The following is an 18,700-nucleotide window of genomic DNA, read 5'->3' on the forward strand; positions in this document are numbered from 1 at the left end:
CCAGTTCCATCCACGTCATTGCAAATGGCAAGATCTCATTCCTTTTGATGGCTGCATAATATTCCATTGTATAAATATACCACATCTTCTTTATCCATTCATCTGTCGATGGACATCTTGGCTCTTTCCATAGTTTGGCTATTGTGGACATTGCTGCTATAAACATTGGGGTGCACGTACCCCTTCGGATCCCTACATTTGTATATTTGGGGTAAATACCCAGTAGTGCAATTGCTGGGTCATAGGGTAGCTCTAATTTTAATTTTTTGAGGCACCTCCATACTGTTTTCCAGAGTGGCTGCACCAGCTTGCATTCCCACCAAGAGTGTAAGAGGGTTCCCCTTTCTCCGCATCCCCACCAACATCTGTCGTTTCCTGACTTGTTAATTTTAGGCATTCTGACTGGTGTGAGGTGGTATCTCATTGAGGTTTTGATTTGGATTCCCCTGATGCCGAGCGATGTTGAGCACTTTTTCATGTGCCTGTTGGCCATTTGGATGTCTTCTTTGGAAAAATGTCTGTTCATGTCTTCTGTCCATTTCTTGATTGGATTATTTGTTCTTTGGGTGCTGAGTTTGATAAGTTCTTTATAGATTTTGGATACTAGCCCTTTATCTGATATGTCATTTGCAAATATTTTCTCCCATTCTGTCGGTTGTCTTTTGGTTTTGTTGACTGTTTTGAAACTTATCTCGGCTGAATCTATTTCTGTGTGTGGTGTAAGGAAATGGTCCAGTTTCTCTCTTCTGCACGTGGCTGTCCAATTTTCCCAACACCATTTGTTGAAGAGACTCTCATTTTTCCATGGGACATTCTTTCCTGCTTTGTCGAAGATTAGTTGACCATAGAGTTGAGGGTCCATTTCTGGGTTCTCTATTCTGTTCCATTGATCTATGTATCTGTTTTTGTGCCAGTACCATACTGTCTTGATGATTATAGCTTTGTAATAGAGCTTGAAGTCCGGAATTGTGATGCCACCAGCTTTTCTTTTCTTTTTCAATATTCCTCTGCTATTCAGGGTCTTTTCTGAATCACAGACCTGTACCTTTCTGGGAGGGTGAGGACTTCAGAGGTCAGCTTCATAAGGCAGGAACTGTATTCTCTCTGTGTATCCTGATCCTCATTATGAGTTGAAACATCTTCTTCCCTGGCATTTCATGCTGCTGGAAGGTAGGACGTGCAGAGAAGTGAATCTGAGGCAATATTCAGGAGGATAGACGGCAGGGGAGGGGACCTCCTCTGGCCGCTTCTGGCAAGTGATAGAGCAGCAGAGCACAAAATCAGAACTTTTAGAAGTCTGCTCCGCTGAGGGACGTTGCTCCAGTGGCTAAGCAGGGGGTGGAACCCTCACGGGACAGTGCGGTCTCAGGACCGTTGGAGTCACAGAAAGACCGGGGGTGCCTGAGTGCAGCAGAGCTCCCAGGGATTGGAGCGGGGAAGCCGGCTACAGAGACGGAGCAAGGAGTGGGCTCTCAGCTCGGGGTGGCCATAAACCGTGATCCATGACACAGTCGGGCCCTGCTCCTCCAGCAGGGACCCAACAAGTGGCAGATCCAGGGAGACTCCCCTTCCTCCCCTGGGGAGGAGCAGCGTAGGAGCGCTCTTTTTCTTTTTTTAAAGATTCTATTTAAACATTTGAGAGAGAGAGAGAAAGCACAAGAGTGGGGTGGAGGGGCAGAGAAGAAGCAGACTCCCTGCTCAGCAAGGAGCCCGATGAAGGGCTCGGTCCTGGGACTCCAGGATCGTGATGAGCTGGAGGCAGACAGTCAACTGACTGAGCCACCCAGGTGTCCCGCTGATGTTCTTTCTTATGTGTAAGCAAACACATGTCCAGATGCCTGCCCTCAATGTAGAGAAGATATTAACTAAAGGCCAATTCCAGATGATGATAATTCTCTTTTGACCTTGCATTCCGCTAGTTTTATGTCCTCAAGAATTGGCAGCATTGTGCTTTATGAGTGAAATCCATCTATATCATTGCTTTGGGTCTTGTCTAGAAGGGGCAACCTCGGATCACTCAATAAATGAAAACACGAAACACGATTTATAGCCCGTAGCTCAGAAGACTCAGAGCTGGCAAACTAGACATAAGTGTAGGTAGAAGACGGCAGGAGAAGTGAGTATAATTAGGGTTGCTAAGAAAAAAAAGAGCAAGCAAAGAAAGAGGATTTGGATTGAAGGGGAGCCTCCAAAGAATTCACTAAGGGAATTCACAGGTATAGAAAGGGATGAAGAATGGCCTAGGGATGTAAAATTTTTTAGATTGACAATTAGAGATTCCAGCTATATTTAGCCTATAACCCTTATGGCTAAGGATGCATAAGAGCAAATAGAAAGCATGGTGGCAGGGCTTGGAGAAGTGGGTAGAAGCTTCTCCTGACTCCGTTCTATACTTACGGCATCCTGATCCCCAAGAGTTAGACAGAACCATGATCCTTCATTTTGACAACCTGTCAAAGCCATATGATGTGCACTAAGAAAATACTTGCCTTTTATTGATGATGTGCCAGGCACTATACATCTATTGTGCTTAACTGTGCAAAGCAAGTATTATTACCACATTTTCACTTTATGACCAAGGAAGCTAAGGAATAAGGAGGTCAAGTAAATTGCCAGGATTTCACACAGTTAATATGTCTAGGTTAAGATTTGAATTTAGGTCTGTGTAACACTTAAGACTGAACTTTCTCCCCACTATGCTACTCTATGAGGTACTATGTAAAATTAAAAAAAAATTAAAGTTGTTTTTAAGAACCAAAGGAATACAAACTAGGTTAGTATTAATATGCTAAGTATGGCCATCAGAGACTATAAAATGCTACCTCAGTTCCAGTAATGTTTTCCCATAAATGTTAGTGAAAGTGCCCACTGTGTGCAAAGACTGGGCCTTGAGGCAGAAAGATATAAAAGTCACAATTCTTGCCTTCGAAGAGTTTCCAATCTAACTGGACAGGCTAGGAAGAAAGTAACACTAGGGGTAATTAAGTATTTAATAGAATAAAAGTGATATCACAAGGGAACACATGATTTGTTGCCAAATCACACATGTTCAAAACTGAGAAAAAGGAGACATTATCTGGTCTGGAAAGGTTTAAGAAGACGTTTGGAGGAGGAAGGGTTCAGGCTGCTTCCCAGGTGTTGATAAAATGTGGGCAGACAGGGAGAAGAGGGGTCCTGCATTCCAGGAGAAGAAATGGGGAACAAAAACACTTGTTGCTTGGGAACTGAAAGTGTGAGAACATGAACAGGTGTGAGGGAGCTGGAAAGGAGTTTAGAGACCAGGTGGTAGAGACTTTGAAGGGTGGTTCAAGTAAACTGGATTAATCCCTCGGGCAGTGGGGATCCAGGAATGTTTTTGAACAAGGGAGTCACATGATCCAAGTGGCATTCTAGGAAGATTTCTCTGGCAGTAAGTGGTAGGAAGATTGCAGAGGGGAAGAAGGAAGGCAGAAAGATCAGTGAGGAGGTGACTGTAGGCGGAGCTCCCATATCCGATGGAAGCAGAAGAAAAGAAGAGGAAGCTATTTCAGTTCTGTTCTGACAGGATAGACTTAGAACAATTTGGACCTGGTTCTGGTTGGAAATGGTTTAATGAAGTACAAATTTGGGAAAAGGAGGCACAAACAACTTTGGATAGATTTATAATTCAATTAAAATTATTTAACTTTACAGCTTTGTATCATTTCACAGTTTTCATAGTATTTTCAGAAATATTAATTCATTTATCCTCATAATGCCTGCTGTGCCGGGTAAGCTTAACATTTTTTCCATTTTCCAGATATTGAAACTGAGGTTTGAAGACCTGCAGCAACTAACACAAGGCCACACTGTTAGGACGTTTTTGGATGGAGACCTGTGTATCATGAATGGGCTTCTCACTTCATGCTCTATGCATCTGCCATTTACCATACTAACCTTAAAAACTGTGTTGTTGTTGTTTTTTTCCATTTTGAAGGTCCATCACTTTTAGTTTTTTTTTTAATGTGAAATTTCAAAAGTACACAAAAGTGGAGAGAAGAGTATAATGAACTCCCATGTGCCTACTGCCCAGCTTCATCAGTGCTAAACTCACAAGCACTCTTGTCTCATCTGTCTGCCACCCACTCCAATTATTTGAAGCCAATCCTCCAAATCAGATCATGATTCTTTTTAAGGCCCAGATAATATTTTTAAGAACTCAAAATCAGTTGCATTTCTTACAGATGGAATCTTTTCCATCTTTAGCTCTAATTGAAAAACGGGGGAAGATGCAGAATGCCTTACAGAGTACTCCTTTTCTTACCAAGATGTGAGAAAGCGAAGAGCAAAACGGTTGACCCTCTTAAGAAGAATTTCCTGGGTATTTCATTTTTTCAAGCTACGTCTGATACATGAAAAATGAAATATATTCCTTTTGTTCTCCTGATGCCTCTTCTGTACATTTCTTTTTTCCAAGCTGCAGTGATGACAGCTCATTTATTGTGCATGAGGTGCCTGAGGCTTTCCTAAAGGTGGTTTTAATAGAATGCCTTGTATCTATCTATGTTATAGCAATGTGTATGAGTGTGTATGGAATACGCGGGGTGATTTTACTGGCTAAGGGAAACTGTTTTTCTCTCCATACTCTGAGGGAAAAATACAGTTCTGTGTTTAGCAAGGTTTTCCTAAATCGCAAAAAGACTTCTTTTGCTAAGGACACTATCATTTCCTAATCATTTATTCTTACATTGCTTAGGGAAAAAGTCTATCTAGAATTCTAAGGTTAATAAGTGAAAAAACACTGAAAAATCTATGCTTATTCCCAAATCCTATAAGTTCCATTTTTATTTGGAATTTATGCCTAAAGCAACACTACTTTATGCTTCACAGACTGAGACAGGACTGTAGATAAATGAGGACCAATGACATCTAGAGTCCTTAATACAGATTTAGAGGGAAGGGTAGAGTTTGTTTACAGGCACTCCAAAGAGGGGTTTAAGTTGTTTTGTTCTTTAATTTTTCAGAATTTTATAGCCATGCGCATTCATTCGTTCAATCATTCATTCAACAAATATTTACTCAACACCTACTATGCTCAGAACCTACTCTGCATGAGGTTCTGAGGTTACAAATGATGAACAAGACAGATGAACAAGTCCTCCCTGGGTGGAATTTCTCCACGTAGTTAGAATTCTAGGTAGCATTTCTACATGTAACTATTGCAATTACTTGATTCCAGAAAATTATCACATACGATCAAACGCAGAAAGGTCTTGTTAAAAAGGACTCATTTTAAATGTCTTAGCCAATAAATGACTATGACTGGGCCCTGAGAGGATTGTATGTTGCCTCCAACCAAATCCGTAAGACTTTCCGTATAGAACATATGCCATTGATAAACCTGTGGGGAAAGGAAGAAGCTTACACTAGCTAACTGGATAGTTTGCTGGGAAAGAAAGGATGAATGACCGTACCCCTTTGTGCTAAGATTTTTCTGGAGGTTAAGAACTAGAATGATTACAGATGTGCTTTTTGCGGGGGAGATATATAATCTTATTTCTTCTGTTTCCTGATAAAAGCATCTTCCTCCTCAGCCTGCTTTTCATGATGAAACCTGACAACTGACTTTAACTATTGCCAGCCACATGTCCCTTCCCCATGCTGAAGGTTCTCCTTCAGTTGTACAAGCTTGTGGAAAATGTCTGTCCTGGAGGTGTGTTCACGGTGGGAATGCGCCCTTTAGCTGGTTAGGCCCCTGGATGATACACGGGACTGAAGTCCAAGAAGACTGCCTCATACACAGACAGTCACAAGAGTGTCCTGAATGAGGCACAAACTGCACGAGACAAAATGCAAATCACAAAGGGAAAGGCAGAAGAAAAAGGGGAAATTGGATTCTGCACTTACTATACTGTGATGTGACTGATGAACCAGATAAAGACAGTTTTAAAATTAAAACTAGAGCCAGGTAGAGATTTCTTTTAAGATAAATCTCTAGGCCCAGAAACATGAGAGACGACCCACGTTGCTGGCCTGATGCGCTCAGCCTATCTGGTGCTGGCACTCCTGCCCATTTACTCCTGCTAACAGCTTCATGCATCTCTTCTTTGTCTTTGAAACTTTCCCCTCCCGGCACTGGGCTGGAGACAGAACACAGCTGAGGAGTCAAAAGTACTGCCTCAGATGTTTGTTTTCAGCTGACGCCTTCTCCTGCTTCAACATCTATGGTATCTAAGGAAACTCACTCTCCTTGGATGTAGCATTTTACCCCGTCTGTTTCTGAAGCTCATTTCCAGGAGCCTTTCTTCAGTAAATGAGGTGTCTTTTTTACCCAAAAGATTTTAATTGCACTGTTTGCTTTGGAAGCATATTGTAGTAATGCGATTAAAGAAATGAGAATGTAAAAGGTGTGAATCCCATTGGTGAGTAAGCTGCTGACAGGGTGGGAGGATGAAATTTAGGCTCTTTAGACACTTACATTCTTTTGTGTCAGTAGGATGCTACTAACCTTCAACAACCAACCTAGACATACCAGGGATGACTTCCTGTACTGACCTAACCCGTTAGCTCAGTATTACAGACAACTTAGGTCATGCGAATTTCAGCACATTTTCCTTCCTACACCACATGTGGTGAAATGAAATGTTTTACATGTTTATTTTTCAAGGTGAAGGACAGATTGTATTACAGTATTCATTTTCTGTTTATAAAATACATAAAAATCACCCATTATCTCAATCCCCAGAGAACAGATCTGTTCCTATTTTGTCTTTTGTTCAAGAAAATTTCTATGCAGTAGAGTTGAAATGGAATTATATGTACAATTTCATGTCTTGCTTTTAAAGTTTCACATTTAAACACAAGGATTTTCAGCAGAAACATTTAATTGTACTTCATCTCCAAAGAAAGTTATGACAGGCACTGAATATGCCTCAGAGGTAGCAGAGCTCAGCCCTTGTTATGAGGAGAGCCTACCAAGCATGGAAGACCACCCCATCTAGCTCATTCCCTCCAGCAGCAGCACATTACAGAATGTCACAAGGGATGGAGTTAAGAAGGCCTTCAAATGCATCGATGTTTTATTTTATTTTAAAATTCTTCTTATTTTTAAGTAATCTCTACACCTGTACCAACACTTTATTTATTTTTTATTTTTTAGAGAGAGAGTGTGAGTGGTGGGAGGGGCTGGGGGGGAATCTTAAGCAGGCTCCACACAGATCATGACCTGAGCCAAAATAAAGAGTTGGATGCTTAATCAACTGAGCCACCCAGGTGCCCCATCTACACCGGCATCAATACTTTTATTTTTTATTTTAAGGTTTTATTTATTTATTTCGACAGAGAGAGAGACAGCGAGAGAGGGAACACAAACAGGGGGAGTGGGAGAGGGAGAAGCAGGCCTTCCATTGAGCAGGGAGCCTGATGCGGGGCTCAATCCCAGGACCCTGGGATCATGACCTCAGCTGAAGGCAGACACTTAAAGACTGAGCCACCCAGGCGCCCCTGTATCAATACTTTTAAAAGTGTAATTAAAGTATGCTCCTTCGGGTTAAATGGAAACTGTATGCTTGGATTTTTCTTCTTCACTTTATTTTCTTGAGTTTTGATTAAATGTAACAGTGACCAAAGACTAATGGGTGATAAGAATTGGCAGGGAGTTAGCATTAATGACCTGATCTCCTACCTGATGAGATCTTTGTGCATCTGATAGACCTGGGGGTCCTTTAGGAGAACAATAAGAAGGTTCCTCTTCCTCTGGGTGACTGATGCCAGATGCATGATGGAGCTACCACTGCACTGGCTGGATTTCAGCCTTAGTTTCCCCTTTGGCCAGGTGCCCTTGGTAAACTAACTAGTCTGTACAACTGTACAGTCCTGACCTAAGGGTTATGGTTTTCCAGTCTCCACGTGAGTGACAGAGAGCTCACCACCTTATAGAGATAGTCCACTCCATGCCTGAAGAGCTCTGATTGTGGCAAGTTCTTCTTAACAATGAGAAGAAATGTCTTCTATTTTTCCAAAGAAGACATCCAGATGGCCAACAGACACATGAAAAAGTGCTCAACATCGCTCAGCATCAGGGAAATCCAAATCAAAACCTCAATGAGATACCACCTCACACCAGTCAGAATGGCTAAAATTAACAAGTCAGTAAGTGACAGATGTTGGCGAGGATGCAGAGAAAGGAGAACCCTCCTACACTGTTGGTGGGAACGCAAGATGGTGCAGCCACTCTGGAAAACAGTATGGAGGTTCCTCAAAAAGTTGAAAATAGGGCTACCCTACGACCCAGCAATTGCACTACTGGGTATTTACCTCAAAGATACAAATGTAGTGATCCAAAGGGGTACATGTACCCTGATGTTTATAGCAGCAATGTCCACAATAGCCAAACTATGGAGAGAGTCAAGATGTCCATCGACAGATGAATGGATAAAGAAGATGTGGTATATTTATACAATGGAATATTATGCAGCCATCAAAAAACCCCCAAATCTTGTCCTTTGCAATGATGTGGATAGAACTAGAGGGTATTATGCTAAGCAAAATAACTCAATCAGAGAAAGACATGTGTCATATGATCTCACTGATATGAAGAATTCTTAATTTCAGGAAACAAACTGAAGGTTGCTGGAGTGGTGGGGGGTGGGAGGGATGGGGTGGCTGGATGATAGACATTGGGGAGGTTATGTGCTATGGTGAGCGCTGTGAATTGTGTAAGACTGTTGAATCACAGACCTGTACCTCTGAAACAAATAGTACATTATATGTTAAAAAAAAAAAAAAGAAGAAGAAGAAGATAGTAGGAAGGGAAAAATGAAGGGGGGGATATTGGAGGGGGAGATGAACCATGAGAGACTATGGACTCTGATAAACAAACTGAGGGTTTTAGAGGGGAGTGGGGTGGGGGGATTGGTTAGCCTGGTGATGGGTATTAAAGAGGGCACATATTGAATGGAGCACTGCGTGTTACACGCAAGCAATGAATCATGGACCACTACATCAAAAACTAATGATGTAGTATATGGTGATTAACATAATAAAATAAAATTTAAAAAAGAAGAAGAAATGTCTTCTTGTAACTTTTATGCACTGATCCTGGTGGTGCTTCTGAGGGAACTGAGATATCTTCTACCCGGGCTTCCACATGACTACCCTTCAAACACTGGATACTTACTCTACGGTGTCTTCACAGTCTTCCCCTCCCCAGGCTGAGTATCTAATTCTTTTTTTTTTTTTTAACATTTTATTTATTTATTTATTTGAGAGAGAGAGAATGAGATAGAGAGAGTTCATGAGAGGGGGTAGGGTCAGAGGGAGAAGCAGACTCCCTGCTCAGCAGGGAGCCTGATGTGGGACTCAATCCCAGGACTCCAGGATCATGACCTGAGCCGAAGGCAGTCGCTTAACCAACTGAGCCACCCAGGCACCCTGAGTATCTAATTCTTACGACTGGATCTTCACGCAGCTTATTTCTAAATCTTGGTCAATGTCGCCCGTTATTCTCTGGTTTGTGAATGTTTTTTTAACTCAGAAGATGGTACTGAGCGTGATACTCCAAATACATGATAACTTCATAATACAGTAAAGCTATTAAATCTTGATCTGAATGTTGTATTTCCCTAATACAACCTAAACCTGCATTTGGTTTTAGAGAAATTTACACTGCTGGCCTTAATCTGTGAGTCCCTAGAACCCCATTTCAAGCATTCCTTTACTAAGTCAGACCGCCCCAATCTTCTACTTGTGCAATTAACTGCTGAAACTAAATGGAGGCCTTTTATGCCTACCTCCTACTCTTCTTTTTGTTGGTGTTGCTTACTCGTTCAGTATGTTAGGATTCTGTTGAAATATATCAAATTAACTTTTTTGGAGGTTATTCCACCAGGAAAAGGTCATAGCAATGGTGATTTCAGCTTTGAACGAGGCACTTCACTAGGATGGGGAGTCATCACCCGGAGGAATTTAACTTACAGTCGTTTGAACAACCATTTCTAAAAGGTGTTGCTTAATAGATGAGCCCAATCTAGAGGGGAGATCTATGTCCTGACCCTGGGGTTTTTTTCCTCCCCAGTAGTCCTTTCATTTAGATAACAACAGAGGCCTGATCTGTAAGTGCTCTATGGGCAAAAATCACAATTCCCAGGACACCTAAAGCACATTTGGCACATAATCAGTTTTTGATAATTTGTGTTAAGCCTTTAACCTGAACTGTGGAGGGGTCTGAGGCCAACAACACTCAGTGACAAAACAAAATTAAGGCACTTCTCTAATTACTGTCACATTCTCTCTAAAGATATTTCTCCAGCTTCAGAGCCCTCAATCTTATTCTTACATTTAGGCCTTTTCTTTCTCTGGGCTAACCACACCCCTTCCCTGCCCCATATTTGTTCATCTGTTCATTTACTCACCAGACAGTTCATTGCTTATTCATTTATTCATCAGATATTTATTGAGTGTGCCTCATACAGTACTAGACACAACGTAAATGGGAAGAAAGATTACACACATAGTCTATTGGGAAGAGACAGACAAAGAGGCCATTTTCAATGCAGTGTGGTAAGTGGAATACTAAGGGTATATGGTACAGTGCTACGAAAACAACATAAGAGGGTCCCCTAGCCAAAGTGGGAGGTAAGGAGGAAAGCCTTCCCATAGGAAATAAAATCTAAGATGTGTCCTTAAGTATGAGTGGGAAGTGGCTAAGTGAGAAGGTCATGGAAAGTATTCTAGGAAGAGAAGAGCATGAGCAAGGGGCCGGGAGCACATAAACCTCTGATTGCCAACTTTTTAAAAATATTCTGTTTTTGGTCTCTTGTCCAGTTGTCTAGAAATCACATGTTGCAGGTATTCATCTAATTTTCTAGCTCTATTCTTCCTGGCCAAGTTTCCATAGGTAAACACTGCTTGAGGGGCACCTGGGTGGCTCAGTTGTTAAGCTTCTTCCTTCAGCTCAGGTCATGATCCCAAGGTCCTGGGATCGAGCCCCGCATCGGGCTCCCTGCTCTGCGGGAAGCCTGCTTCTCCCTCTCCCTCTCCCACTCCCCCTGCTTGTGTTCCCTCTCTCGCTGTGTCTCTCTCTGTCAAATAAATAAATCTTTAAAAATAAAAAATAAAAATAAACACTGCTTGCTTTTTGTGCCTTAGAGTAGTCCTGCTCCTACCTTTACCTTCCCTTTTCTTTCCCTCTTTAAGAAAGCATGGGAGTTAGTTAACTCCTTCCTACTTTCTGGCATCTGCAAGCTTTTCAGGGCAAGAGCCATGCCTTCTTCATCTTGACAGTTCAGGATCCTGACATGGATTGGCATGCAGTAGGTATTTAACAAATGTTTGAAGTATTGAAAGGAAACCTTAACTATTTATGAATTCTAACATGAGTAAAGAATATTCTATAAGACACAACCAGATCCATGTAGGTCTCAGACTTAGAAATCACAGACAGCCTACTTTGTAGCCACCAGAAATCAAAGGTCTACTTCTTAAATCAAAATGAATAAAAAATTGTTTCTTGAGAAATTGCTACTTGGAAATCCCTTTCACTGCTCAAAGCAAGTTCACAGAACAATGACTGAGGCTCTTGTGCCTTCTGACAACTGTCTCCCAGAGTTGCTGAGCAATCTGCCAAGGTGCCTGCCGCCTCAAAGGTGAGAACCCCAGGCTACCCACGTTCTGCCCAGTGACGCGGGAATTACCTCTCTTTTAATGTGCTCAGTTGGAACAGAATCGCAGAATGTCCACAGCAGTGAACCGTGAGGAATCAGAGCAGATTAGCTGAGCGAAGAGATAAACTGGGCATTGCCCAAGAGACAATGACAAGTGAAGTGACCTCATGATTTGCTTTCAGATCAGAGTTCTCAAAAGTTACCTAAGCTACAACATGCCAGAGGACATGAGAAAGAGCAGAACTTCCTATTGGCACAAAGTAGGAGAGGATAAGGTTATCAAGGAATAAAAAGATGTAAAGAGGTATTTGCCCCAAAGTCTAAACTACTATTTTGAAATTCAAGAGCTAAATAAGAAGAAAAATTTTGACTACCAATAAAAACAAAAAAGAGATGAAAAACAGGAGACCATAAAATCACCTGAACAGAGATATTCTTGGTAAATAAAATGCAGGGCCAATATGAAAGCAATGCAGAGGAAACCTGATGGGCCAATAAACACTCAAAAGAAGCTTGATCTCAGTGGTGATCAGGGACCTGCATTAAACCCACAACGAGACACCACTTTACATGCAACTAATTAGCAATATTAAAAACTCTAACACTGAAAGCCACACAATGTTGCTGAGATAAATTAAAGACCTAAACAAATGGAGGGAAATATATTGTGTTCATGGGTTTCAAGATGCAATATTGTTAAGATATCAATTCTCCACAAGTAGATCTGCAGATTCAGTGCAGTGTCAAATTCTCAACAAGTTTTTTTGAAGACATTAACAAACCAATTCTAAAATTCATGTGGCAATACAAAGGACCTAGAATAGGCAAAACAATTTTGAAAGAAGGACAAATTTGGAGGACTAATATTACCTAATTTCCAAATTTATTATAAAGCTACAGTAATTAGGACAGCGTGATATTGACAAAAAGGAAAAAAAGACAAGTCAGCAAAAAAGAATAAATAGCCTGGAAATGGACCCACACAATTCTTCTAGGTGCTCTAGGCTGCCACCCCCCGATTCATACATTGTTGGTTCATCACATTCTTTCTAAACCATCTTTGGAGGGAGAAAACTAACCATGACTTTGGCTGTTGTGTGAGAAAATGGTCCTCCTGGCATTGGCTACCTGATTCTTGATTGGTGTGTACAGTGATGTGGGCCTGCAATGGTAAGGGTGTCTCTTATGAGGGAAGGGATTTTACCTAACAGGCACTATCATTCTTGTCAGTGCCCACAATCTTGCAAGTTAGCAGGAGAGCCTTTACCCTCCCTGGGAATCAAGTGGGAGAGTCCTGGGAGCATAGAAGAAATTGAATTGGTCTATTTTGGCCACTCCAATGAGCAACTTTGGCCTCTCCTCATCTCTGTGGATTGACACCATGGAAAACAATTTCCTTCTTAAAGATTTTTCCTTGTGGCTTCCAAGATACCATTCTCTCCAGTCTATTTCAGACTCTCTTTTCTATCCCTTAAATGTTGGGGTTCCCCAGGGTTTTTTCTTCTAATCTGTTGCTTTGTTCTGTGATGTCTTTCTGGGATTTCCCATCCAATTCCATAGCTTCAATTCCCCCTAAAAGAGATGACCCATCTCCCTCCTGAACTCCAATTTAGTTAATACCACCACAGGCAATGTTTTCCTCATTCCACATATTCTTTTAAAAGAAAGTTTTAATTTTTTCATTATAAAGGTAAATCACATTTACTCTTGAAAGATTAATAAAAGAAAATAAAAGTAATTCATAATTCCCACACATATTTTTTGTCTTCCTATATCTTCATACAATTTTCTTCCATCTCAAAATATTTTTGTCTTTTCCTTTCTCCCTCTCTCTTCAGTCAACTTGTAAACATAAAAATGTTCCAAATTATAGCTGATGTACATAAGAGCAGATCTAGTTATATACTGGTTTCAGTGAATGCGAAATCAATATGCCTTGAAGCAAGGATAGACAAAATATTAGTGAGTTGGGTATGAAGCCCCTGAAAATATTCAAAATCCTACTTCAACACCACTATAAAGCTTTCCATTTACTTCCATATCAGCCTCTGATAAGGTGGTTTTCATTAAACACTACATTCAAAATTTTATTTTTTTACATTCAAAATTTAAGACACTGTATTATTATTCAATTATTACTCAATTATTTCATACTGAGTTTAATTTTTACAACCTGTACTGTAACTCATTTTCTTTTCATCACAAAAGCACAGTTCATCAATTATACGATGAGTTAACTATTTTTTGGGCTAATCTAAAAATCTCACCGCTATTTATTTATTTTAAAAGATTTATTTATTTTAGAGAGCAAGCATGCGGTGGGGAGGGGCAGAGGGAGAGGGAGAGTCTTAAGAATATTCTCCACTGAGCACAGAGCTCTATGCAGGGCTCAATCTCATGACCCTGAGATCACAACCTGAGCTAAAACCGAGAGTTGGGCACTTAACCAACTGTACCACCCAGGTACCCCTCTCATCACAATTTGTAATATTATTTCTCTGGATAAATATATTATAGCTTTCTATAAACCAATGTAGAAATTCTAAACCTATGTGTAAGTTGGGGAAGTTCCTGTACTTACAAAGGGCTGTGGAAAATGATGGTATTTATTATTATATCCAATTCCATTTAAAAACTTTTATATGATCCCAACTGAAGTTTTAGGGACCATCTTTTATATCATCAGCCCTATTCAAATTACCCATTTGGTGATCTTTATTTTTTCTCGATAATTTATATTGATAATCTCCCTTTGAGATGGGGTAAGGGAGTGTTTGCCATGACCAGACCTGACTCCTAATCCTATCTTTCATCTACCATTTACTCTTCCTGGAAGATTTATGTTTCCTAGAATTCAGAGAATCTAAGCAAGTTGAGAGCTTGTAGGATGTGACACTATTTCTCTTTCCCCCTTTTCTCCTTCTATCCTCACACTGCCAGACTTACTAATGTATAGCTGAAGATGTATTCTCTTGTCCCTTAAGATTTTCGTCTTCAGTGCTGTTCCTTTTCTTTCTCTCTCTTTTCTTTTTAGAGATAGTAACTCATACATATTGGGGATGCCCTTAACATGTCCACACAAATAAGAAAAGCAAACCACGTAGGTTATTCTCCATGAATTTCAAGAGTAAGGGTAACATGTTCCTGTCCACAAATGCCTTTACCACAATGAGAAAGAAGTGGACTTTAGATATGTCCTCTTTTATACAATAGGTTTCCCCTGAAGAATCATAAGTTAATTAGAATTGAGCGATTTAAAATGCACTAAGAAAAATGGAAAAGACTAAACTATGGTTTCTAGGAATGCACGTTTTCTGATAAAATTACAAAAAGAAAAATGCAAGGAAGTGATTTGTATAAAAGTCAGAGTAGTAGTTACTTATCAGGGAAAGGAAAGGGCTACAACTGAGCTGGGCCACATAGATGGGGCTTGTGAACTGGGTGGCAAAGTTCTATTTCATTATCTAGGTGATTATTTTAGTGCAGCTACTATAACAAATTATGATAGACTGGGTGGCCTAAACAACACAGATTTATATCTCAGTTCTGGAGGCTGGGAAATTGAAGATCAGGGTACCATGATGGTTGGGTTCTGGTGAGAGCCCTCTTACTGGCTTACAGATGGCTGTCTTCCTGCTGTGGCCTCATATGGCAGAGAAAAAGAGAAATATCATCTCTCTGTGTCTCTTCTTATAAGGGCACCAATCCTGTTTATGAAGGCTCTACCCTCATGACCTAATTACCTCCCAAAGGCCCCAACTTCAAATACCCTCATACTGGGGATTCAGGCTTCAACATACAAATTTTGGGGGAGATACAACATTCAGTCCATAGTTGTGGTTTTCACTTACAATAATTTATTAAGCCATTCATTTGGTTTACATGGTTTTTTGTATCTGTCTTTTATAAAAAGAGTTTTTAAAAACTGTTCTTGGTTTTTAGATAAAACACATGTCAACTTTTCTTACCTTTAAAACAAAAAGTTCTTTATCTCTCACTCTATTGAATAACATGGATTTTTTTGTATGTAAAGGAAGATGGAAACTGTTCTCTAAATAGCCAATAAATAAACCTTTGATTTTGAGGGCAATACACCATATCATTTGCCACTATAGAAACTACTTATACAAAGGGTTCAATTTGCTTCTCGTGGCATGTTCATTCAGCTCCTATAGCCCTGGGCTTTTGTAGGTAGATATTGGTCCATAATGATTTGGATTTATTCCCAAGAGCAGTAGACCACTCGGTCAATTGTTGAGGCAAAGGAATGGGACTTGAACTCAGCTCTCCATGGCTTAAAAGAGACAGCATTCTTCCAGATTCAAAATAGTTTAGTCTCCAGGGATTGGGGCAGGGATTGGGGAATCTATAAACAAACATCATCATTAATGACCAGAAAAAACCCAGGCAGTGATACACAAAATTACTGGATGGGATTTCCTTCTCTCCAGTACAGAAAGTTCAAATGGATTGTCACGAGGCATTAGTGGAGATGCTCTGAATATTTTTGTATATTTTCTGTTTCACTAAGAATTTGTGGACTGATCTCTGCTCACTCTTACCCACTGTTCTTTACAAATGTCAGGTAAGCCTGGAAAATGTCCCAGATGGTCAAATAGTGAGATAAGGCAGAATATCTCTATTCAACAATAACACAGGTGTTAGGCAATGATTTGAAAATCAGGACTTGAAGGACAAGGCCAATATGCAATTAAAGAAAAGAGTATTTAGGGTAAGGGAACCAGAAGATGTCAGATTATGGTTGAATTCCAACTCCAATGAACTGCTCAGAATCCCAGATGTTCCATTTGAATTCCTCCCATTGCCACTCTGAAATACTAGTCTATAAATTTAATTGGTTATAAGCATGATTTCCCAAGATGCTTGTTTACTCTTTTCATGTAGTATCATATTGCTTTTAATAAGGTATTCAAACCCTACGAAGTATGTTTCCAAAAAAAAAAATCAAAGCTAATTCACTACACTTAACACTTAAGTGCTTCTCTACGTCAATAAAACCCGCCTCTGCTTAAGTATAACTGGGATCTCAACTATCTCAGCTCCTGTAATAGAGAATTCTCCCCTCCATTCTTGCAGAAGTCCTTCAGAAAATGGACAATGCTGGTTGGGTATAAGAGAAAACCTTTAGATCACTGCTATTGGAAAAACAAATGTGTCCCTCTTTAGGAAGAGTTAGCATTAGTGAAAATAACTCATTATCTCTATCTCTTCTGGTTCCCCATTAAGTCTTTATTATCTCCCTATTCACCCCCTAATGCTTTTTTGGCCACCACTGAAGTTTATTTGGTCCCTTAAATGCTTTCTTGTCTCTGATTTTAATTATAATTTGGTCCTGACTCTCAATACTCCCTGGCTTGTGCTGCTCCATCTTTCCACTCTGATACTCTAGTCTCTTGACAATTTTCACCCTTACATATGAAACAAAGCAATCACTGAAAACATAAACACCCAAACTATAAACCAGAAATCAGAGTCTTCTTGAGCTTAAGACTGGTTCCCAGTTGGAAGCACCATAGAAGACTGAAAATACATGCTATTTTAATGGAGGAGAGAGATTCAGTAAAGCTAAGGCTAGAGCTGATCCTGGCCAGACACAGTGGGTTGTGGATGGTGCTCATTTTCGTGTATTCATCATATGCTATATATGAGGCATTTATTTATTTCTTCAAAAATATTTATTGAGCACCTACTTTGCCAGGTGCTGTGCTTGTGGCTGCAGATTAGAATAATAAGCAAAGTGGTATAATCTCTGCTGTCTTTGAATTCACAATAATAATCCACAAGTTTACCAATCCTCAGATCTACCATGTAAGTATTATAAAGGAAAATGGCAGGGACAATAGGAGAGCAATAATGAGGGAGATCTGACCTAGTTTGGCGTTTTGGGAAAGGTTCTGAGGAAGTGCTCTAATGTGCGGGAAGTATAGAAGATACCTAAGTGGACCTCTGCCAGCAGCATGTTCAAGGTAATTCAGAGGTCTGTGGGGCCAGTTAGCCTGAGTCTGCTCACCTTCAAAGTCTATGCATCACCTAAAAAGGACTTACCTCACAAAACTTCTACGAAGGTTAATGAGCTTTCACTCCATCCCTGAGGGTCAATCTAAATATGTGGAGGAGCCAAGGACCCCACTTGAAGAAAGCATTTCACATCTCTGACGTTACTGAGAGCCATTTACAAGTTGGTGTCAGGAAATGTACTCATAAACTCTGCAGAGCTTGGTTCAATGGGGGTTAGGCAGCTATGAATATCTCCAAAATGCACCTCCTGGATTTTTTCCTAGACTTGGTGTTATTGGTTTTGCTGGCATTGTTGGACTTCTTTTGCCTAGAAGTTCAAAAATAAAGAAGCTGGTGTATCCACCTGGATTCATGGGACTTGCTGCCTCTCTTTATTATCCACAACAAGCCATCCTATTTGTCCAGGTCAGTGGGGAGAAATTATATGACTGGGGTTTATAAGGATACATAGTCATAGAAGATTTGTGGAAGGAGAACTTTCAAAAAGCCAGGAAATGTGAAGAATTCACCTGGAAATAAATAGAATGCTCCATGCTCTGCCCATTTTAATCAGTTATAGGTAAACATTGGAAACTCCATGCAGTGAACCAGTTTCTACAGAAAAATGGCAGAGAAGTCAGTACTGAATATAGTAAATTGGCTTTCTTCTTCAGGACAAACTATACTAGGCTTCTTTTTTTATCTTGGGTGATGCCATACTGCAAGTGGACTAATCGGAAATACTTTCACCTAGAGATAATGTCTAGCCTTAGAACTCCTCGTTCTCAAGTTGCTATTTATGTACATAATTAAAATTCCAAATTAAAAAAAAAAGATACCTAAGTGAAGGTAGGGTGGACGGAAGAGCCCTCTAGACAGATAAAAAACAGATTTGCAAAGTCCTTGAATCAGAAAGGAATGAGGCACATTCAAGGAACTGGAAGAACAGGGTAGTTGAGTGCAGAGTGGGTCAGATGTGGAATGTGGGGAAGAGATAGAGGTCAGATGGTGCAGAGCCCTGGAGACAATGTCAAGGATGTAAAATGTTATCCTAAGAGCAA

At 40.3% G+C, this 18,700-nt stretch overlaps 1 protein-coding gene and 1 pseudogene across 5 annotated transcripts in view; one reads left to right on the top strand and one right to left on the bottom strand.

Annotated features, from left to right (window-relative positions):
* FRMD5 (FERM domain containing 5) overlaps positions 1 to 18,700 on the bottom strand; it is a 303,780-nt gene that overhangs the window by 77,994 nt on the left and 207,086 nt on the right. The gene's annotated exons all lie outside the window — the stretch shown is intronic.
* LOC114226500 (MICOS complex subunit MIC26 pseudogene) lies at positions 17,600 to 18,238 on the top strand (annotated as a pseudogene).

The sequence above is a fragment of the Eumetopias jubatus genome, unplaced genomic scaffold (assembly GCF_037043125.1).
Source record: "Eumetopias jubatus isolate StellerSeaLion01/CBP00866 unplaced genomic scaffold, mEumJub1_p1.0 scaffold_7, whole genome shotgun sequence".
In the NCBI taxonomy this organism is placed as follows: domain Eukaryota; kingdom Metazoa; phylum Chordata; class Mammalia; order Carnivora; family Otariidae; genus Eumetopias; species Eumetopias jubatus.